This window comes from Syngnathus scovelli, unplaced genomic scaffold, assembly GCF_024217435.2.
Source record: "Syngnathus scovelli strain Florida unplaced genomic scaffold, RoL_Ssco_1.2 HiC_scaffold_233, whole genome shotgun sequence".
In the NCBI taxonomy this organism is placed as follows: Eukaryota; Metazoa; Chordata; class Actinopteri; order Syngnathiformes; family Syngnathidae; genus Syngnathus; species Syngnathus scovelli.
Window position 1 is genome coordinate 17,501 of NW_026061327.1, and position 6,961 is coordinate 24,461.

Here is a 6,961-nt window from a genome sequence, read left to right on the forward strand (position 1 = left end):
CCGACCGCCAGCAGCCGACCGCCACAAGGCGACAGCCACCATCCCCAAGCGCCACCCCCGACCGCCACCCCCCGACCGCCACCAGCCGACCGCCACCAGCCGACCGCCACAAGGCGACAGCCACCATCCCCAAGCGCCACCCCCGACCGCCACCACCCCGACCGCCACCAGCCGACCGCCACCAGCCGACCGCCACAAGGCGACAGCCACCATCCCCAAGCGCCACCCCCGACCGCCACCAGCCGACCGCCACCAGCCGACCGCCACCAGCCGACCGCCACAAGGCGACAGCCACCATCCCCAAGCGCCACCCCCGACCGCCACCCCCCGACCGCCACCAGCCGACCGCCACCAGCCGACCGCCACAAGGCGACAGCCACCATCCCCAAGCGCCACCCCCGACCGCCACCAGCCGACCGCCACCAGCCGACCGCCACAAGGCGACAGCCACCATCCCCAAGCGCCACCCCCGACCGCCACCAGCCGACCGCCACCAGCCGACCGCCACCAGCCGACCGCCACAAGGCGACAGCCACCATCCCCAAGCGCCACCCCCGACCGCCACCCCCCGACCGCCACCAGCCGACCGCCACCAGCCGACCGCCACAAGGCGACAGCCACCATCCCCAAGCGCCACCCCCGACCGCCACCCCCCGACCGCCACCAGCCGACCGCCACCAGCCGACCGCCACAAGGCGACAGCCACCATCCCCAAGCGCCATCCCCGACCGCCACAAGGCGACCGCCACCAGCCGACCGCCACCAGCCGACAGCCACCATCCCCAAGCGCCATCCCCAAGCGCCACCAGCCGACCGCCACCAGCCGACAGCCACCATCCCCAAGCGCCATCCCCAAGCGCCACCCCCGACCGCCACCAGCCGACCGCCACCAGCCGACCGCCACCGGCCGACCGCCACCGGCCGTTCGCGGTGTGCGCCGCCGTTCCCCAAGCACCCTCCGGGACGAAGCCGGAGCCAGAGAATAGCAGCGGCCGTGCGTAAAAGCTGCGGCCGGGCCTCGCGGAGGGTCCCCGGGCAGCGAGCTGCCGAGCCCCGGCCTCCAGCTTCCACCAGGTAATAGGACCGGGCGCGCGCAAAAGCTGCGGCCGGGCCTGGCGGAAGGTCCTCGGGCATCCAGCGAGATCACACGGCCCCCACCGGAGGCGGCTAGCGCCTCCGTAGAGTAGTGCCGGCCCGCGGAAGCGGCCGCCCGTCAGCCTGCGTTGCCGCTGGTCGAAAAATGCACAAAGTGCCAAACCCCATTCATTTACAACGGCGTGTCCGCCAGAGGGCGCACTTCCCCCGGCGGACCAGCCGGCGGCTCCTCCGTGAAAGCCTATCCGCCTGGCGGTGGCTCCGGGCCGGCCTGGATTCCGGACCGCCACCGCTCACTCGCGGGACCCTAATCGGCCCGCGGACCAGCCGGCGGGACCTCCGTGAAAGCCTATCCGCCTGGCGGTGCCTCCTGGCCGGCCTGGATTCCGGACCGCCACCGCTCACTCGCGGGACCCTAATCGGCCCGCGGACCAGCCGGCGGATCCTCCGTGAAAGCCTATCCGCCTTCGCCGGTTCCCCGGCCGGCCACGGGTGGCGAGAATCCGGCCTCCTCGCCCGGAGCGCGCTTCGACTTGGGCGAAAAATGCACCAAGTGCCAAACCCCATTCATTTACAACGGCGTGTCCGCCAGAGGGCGCACTTCCTCCGGCCGGCGGGGCTCGTTAGAGAGCGCGTCCGCCTTGGCCGGTTCCCCGGCCGGCCACGGGTGGCGAGAATCCGGCCTCCTCGCCCGGAGCGCGCTTCGACTTGGGCGAAAAATGCACTAAGTGCCAAACCCCATTCATTTACAACGGCGTGTCCGCCAGAGGGCGCACTTCCTCCGGCCGGCGGGGCTCGTTAGAGAGCGCGTCCGCTTTCGCCGGTTCCCCGGTCGGCCGCGAACGGCGAAAAGCCGGCCTCTTCCCCCGGAGCCCGGTGGGCGAATTTTTTTTTTTTTTTTTTTTTTTTTTTTCAAAGTGCCAACGGCTCTCGCGCCGCGCTGCGTCCGCCTTCGCCGGTTCCCCGGTCGGCCCGAACGAGCGAAAATTCGGCCTCTTGCCCCGGAGCCCGGTCGGCGAATTATTTATTTATTTATTTATTTATTTATTTATTTTTCCAAAGTGCCAACGGCTCTCGCGCCGCGATGCGTCCGCCTTCGCCGGTTCCCCGGTCGGCCACGAACGGCCAAAAATCGGCCTCTCCCCCCGGAGCCCGGTCGGCGAATTATTATTTATTTATTTATTTATTTATTTATTTTTCCAAAGTGCCAACGGCTCTCGCGCCGCGATGCGTCCGCCTTCGCCGGTTCCCCGGTCGGCCACGAAGTATTGCGCATGATTATACGCGATGTTAATATTTATTTAATTATTAAATAAATACATACATGTGTTTATTAATGATATACGCGATGTTAATATTTATTTAATTATTACCTATATTATGAATAAACTAACGGTGATTTTACACGATTTGACTACATACGTGACCGTGATATAGTGCCGAGGGCTCCCGCGCCGTCACGCGTCCGCCTTGGCACGGGTCGCCCGCGGCAGCGAGCGTTCGGCTCGCGGGGGTCCGCGGGGTGTTATTAGGGAGTGCGGCAGCCGTGCCGAGGCTCCGGCCGGCCGCCGGAAGTCCCGCGGGGGAGCGTCGGAGCTCCGCGAGGCCGGCCGGGGAGCCTCTTAGTCATCGCCCGCGCTCGCGGTGGTCCCGGTCGCTTAAAGTGCCACGGGAGGCGTAGCGATGCGAGTGAGTGTGCGCAAAGTGCGAGAGGCGGTGCATTTACGCGCCGTGTCCGCGAGAGGGAGGCAATTCCCCGTTGCGACCTCCGGGAGATCAGCGGGCCGCCGAAAAGGCTCGGCCGGGGTGCCTGGAGCCTCCTCGGGCGTCGAGTTAGGAGGGGGGCGCGCGGAGAACCGGCTGGATGTCCCCTGGAAGCTCAGCGGGCCGTGGGAAAGGCTTGGCCGGGGTGCCGGAAGCCTCGGCCGGCTTAAAAGTGAGGAGGAAAGCGCGCGGAGAACCGGCCGGAGGTCCCCTGGAAGCTCAGCGGGCCGTGGAGAAAGCTTAGCCGGGGTGCCTGGAGCCTCGGCCGGCTTAAAATGTGAGGAGGAAAGCGCGCGGAGAACCGGCCGGAGGTCCCCTGGAAGCTCAGCGGGACGTGGGAAACGCTTGGCCGGGGTGCCGGAAGCCTCGGCCGGCTTAAAAGTGAGGAGGAAAGCGCGCGGAGAACCGGCCGGAGGTCCCCTGGAAGCTCAGCGGGCCGTGGGAAACGCTTGGCCGGGGTGCCGGGAGCCTCGGCCGGCTTAAAACGTGAGGAGGAAAGCACCGGGAGAACCGGCTGGAGGTCTTCTGGAAGCTCAGCGGGCCGCCGAAAACGCGTAGCCGAGGTGCCGGGAGCCTCCTCGGGCGTCAAAAGTGAGGAGCGACGCACCCCCGAGAACCGCCCGGGTCCTCCAGCCACCGTTGAAAAAGACGTCGAGTCAGGCTACCTTAAGAGAGTCACAGTTACTCCCGCCGTTTACCCGCGCGGAGCGTCATCGCCTCCGCGAACCGTCAAAAATAAATAAATACATAAATAAATGTCAAGTGAGCCTACCTTAAGAGAGTCGTAGTTACTCCCGCCGTTTGGCCGCTCAAAGTGTCATCGGAAGCGGACCCACGCAAGTAAGTGTGCGCAAAGTGCGAGAGGTGGTGTTTTTACTCGCCGCGTCCGCCAGAGGGAGGCAATTCCCCGCCGCGGCGGCACCGGCAGCTTCCGAGCGTCTCCCCGAGCGCTCGGAAGTCCGTGCGGGGGGGAGATGAGAGCCGTGCGAGGTACCAGGTGGAGCCGGACGGCGCGGTGCTTCCAAGCAGCCGATCCGCTGGGCTTGGAGCTATTTTCGGCCACTTGGCGCGCGAGCACGGCCTCCCGGGTGGTGCCGGGGGGTGGTGCGTGAGCGCGCCGGCCGCTGGAAGTCCCGCGGAGGAGCGCCGGAGCTCCGCGAGGCCGGCCGGGGAGCCTCTTAGTCGTCACCCGGGGCCGCCGGAGCACCGGGGGGTGGTGCGCGAGCGCGCCGGCCGCCGGAGGTCCCGCGGAGGAGCGTCGGAGCTCCGCGAGGCCGGGGAGCCTCTCGGTAATCACCCGGGGCCGGCGGAGCGTTATTCGGCCGCTCTGCGCGCGCGCGCACGGCCTCCCGGCGGTGCCGGGGGGTGGTGCGCGAGCGCGCCGGCCGCCGGAGGTCCCGCGGAGGAGCGTCGGAGCTCCGCGAGGCCGGGGAGCCTCTCGGTAATCACCCGGGGCCGGCGGAGCGTTATTCGGCCGCTCTGCGCGCGCGCGCACGGCCTCCCGGCGCCTCCGCGAACCGCCAAAATAAATGTCAAGTGAGCCTACCTTAAGAGAGTCACAGTTACTCCCGCCGTTTACCCGCGCGGAGCGTCATCGCCTCCGCGAACCGTCAAAAATAAATAAGTACATAAATGAATAAATGTCAAGTGAGCCTACCTTAAGAGAGTCACAGTTACTCCCGCCGTTTACCCGCGCGGAGCGTCATCGCCTCCGCGAACCGTCAAAAATAAATAAATACATAAGTAAATAGATGTCAAGTGAGCCTACCTTAAGAGAGTCACAGTTACTCCCGCCGTTTACCCGCGCGGAGCGTCATCGCCTCCGCGAACCGTCAAAAATAAATAAATACATGAATAAATAGTCAAGTGAGCATACCTTAGGAGAGTCGCAGTTACTCCCGCCGTTTACCCGCGCGGAGCGTCATCGCCTCCGCGAACCGTCAAAAATAAATAAATACATGAATAAATAAATGTCAAGTGAGCCTACCTTAAGAGAGTCACAGTTACTCCCGCCGTTTACCCGCGCAAAGTGCGAGAGGCGGTGTATTTACTCGCCGTGTCCGCGAGAGGGAGGTAACTCCCCGTTGCGACCTCCGGGAGAGCAACGGGCCGCCGAAAACGCTCAGCCGAGGTGCTGGAAGCCTCGGCCGGCTCGCAAAGCGAGGCGCGAGGCACCGGGAGAACCGGCTGGAGGTCCCCTGGAAGCTCAGCGGGCCGTGGGAAACGCTCAGCCGAGGTGCTGGAAGCCTCGGCCGGCTCACAAAGCGAGGCGCGAGGCACCGGGAGAACCGGCTGGAGGTCCCCTGGAAGCTCAGCGGGCCGTGGGAAACGCTTGGCCGGGGTGCCTGGAGCCTCGGCCGGCTTAAAAGTGAGGAGGAAGCGCGCGGAGAACCGGCTGGAGGTCCCCTGGAAGCTCAGCGGGGTGTGGGAAAAAGCTTAGCCGGGGTGCCGGAAGCCTCGGCCGGCTTAAAACGTGAGGAGGAAAGCACCGGGAGAACCGGCTGGAGGTCTTCTGGAAGCTCAGCGGGCCGTGGAGAAAGCTTAGCCGGGGTGCCGGAAGCCTCGGCCGGCTTAAAATGTGAGGAGGAAACCGGCTGGACGTCTTCTGGAAGATCAGCGGGCCGTGGAAAATGCTAAGCCGAGGTGCTGGTTGTCGAATAAGGCTCCGCCATCTCGTAGAAGGTGCTAATAAAGTTCATATCCGCTCGGCTGGAGGTAATTGGCCAGCGGACCGGCCGGCGGGACCTCCGTGACCGCCTATCCGCCTGGCGGTGCCTCCTGGCCGGCGTGCATTCCGGGCCGCGACCGCTCACTTACGGGACCCTGATTGGCCCGCGGACCGGCCGGCGGGACCTCCGTGACCGCCTATCCGCCTGGCGGTGCCTGCTGGCCGGCGTGCATTCCGGGCCGCGACCGCTCACTTACGGGACCCTGATTGGCCCGCGGACCGGCCGGCGGGACCTCCGTGACAGCCTACCCGCCTGGCGGTGGCTGCTGGCCGGCGCGGATTCCGGGCCGCGACCGCTAACTTACGGGACCCTAATTGGCCCGCGGACCAGCTGGCGGGACCTCCGTGACAGCCTACCCGCCTGGCGGTGCCTCCTGGCCGGCGTGGATTCCGGGCCGCGACCGCTAACTTACGGGACCCTAAACGGCCCGCGGACCAGCTGGCGGGACCTCCGTGACCGCCCATCCGCCTGCCGGTGCCTCCTGGCCGGCGTGGATTCCGGGCCGCGACCGCTAACTTACGGGACCATAAATGGCCCGCGGACCAGCTGGCGGGACCTCCGTGACCGCCTATCCGCCTGGCGGTGCCTCCTGGCCGGCCTGGATTCCGGGCCGCGACCGCTCACCTACGGGACCCTAAATGGCCCGCGGACCAGCCGGCGGGACCTCCGTGACAGCCTATCCGCCTCCCGGTGGCTGCTGGCCGGCGCGGATTCCGGGCCGCGACCGCTAACTTACGGGACCCCAATTGGCCCGCGGACCAGCCGGCGGGACCCCCGTGACCGCCTATCCGCCTTGGCCGGTTCCCCGGCCGGCCACGGATGGCGAGAATCCGGCCTCCTCGCCCGGAGCGCTCGTCGGCTTCGGCGAAAAAATGCACTAAGTGCCAAACCCCATTCATTTACAATAGCGTGTCCCGCCAGAGGGCGCAGTTCCCCCCGCGGACCGGCCGGCGGGACCTCCGTGACCGCCTATCCGCCTGGTGGTGGCTGCGGGCCGGCGCGAATTCCGGGCCGCGACCGCTAACTTACGGGACCCCGATTGGCCCGCGGACCAGCCGGCGGGACCTCCGTGACCGCCTATCCGCCTGCGCTGGTTCCCCGGCCGGCGCGAATTCCGGGCCGCGACCGCTAACTTACGGGACCCCGATTGGCCCGCGGACCAGCCGGCGGGACCTCCGTGACCGCCTATCCGCCTGCGCTGGTTCCCCGGCCGGCGCGAATTCCGGGCCGCGACCGCTAACTTACGGGACCCCGATTGGCCCGCGGACCAGCCGGCGGGACCTCCGTGACCGCCTATGCGCCTGCGCTGGTTCCCCGGCCGGCGCGAATTCCGGGCCGCGACCGCTAATTTACGGGACCCCAATTGGCCCGCG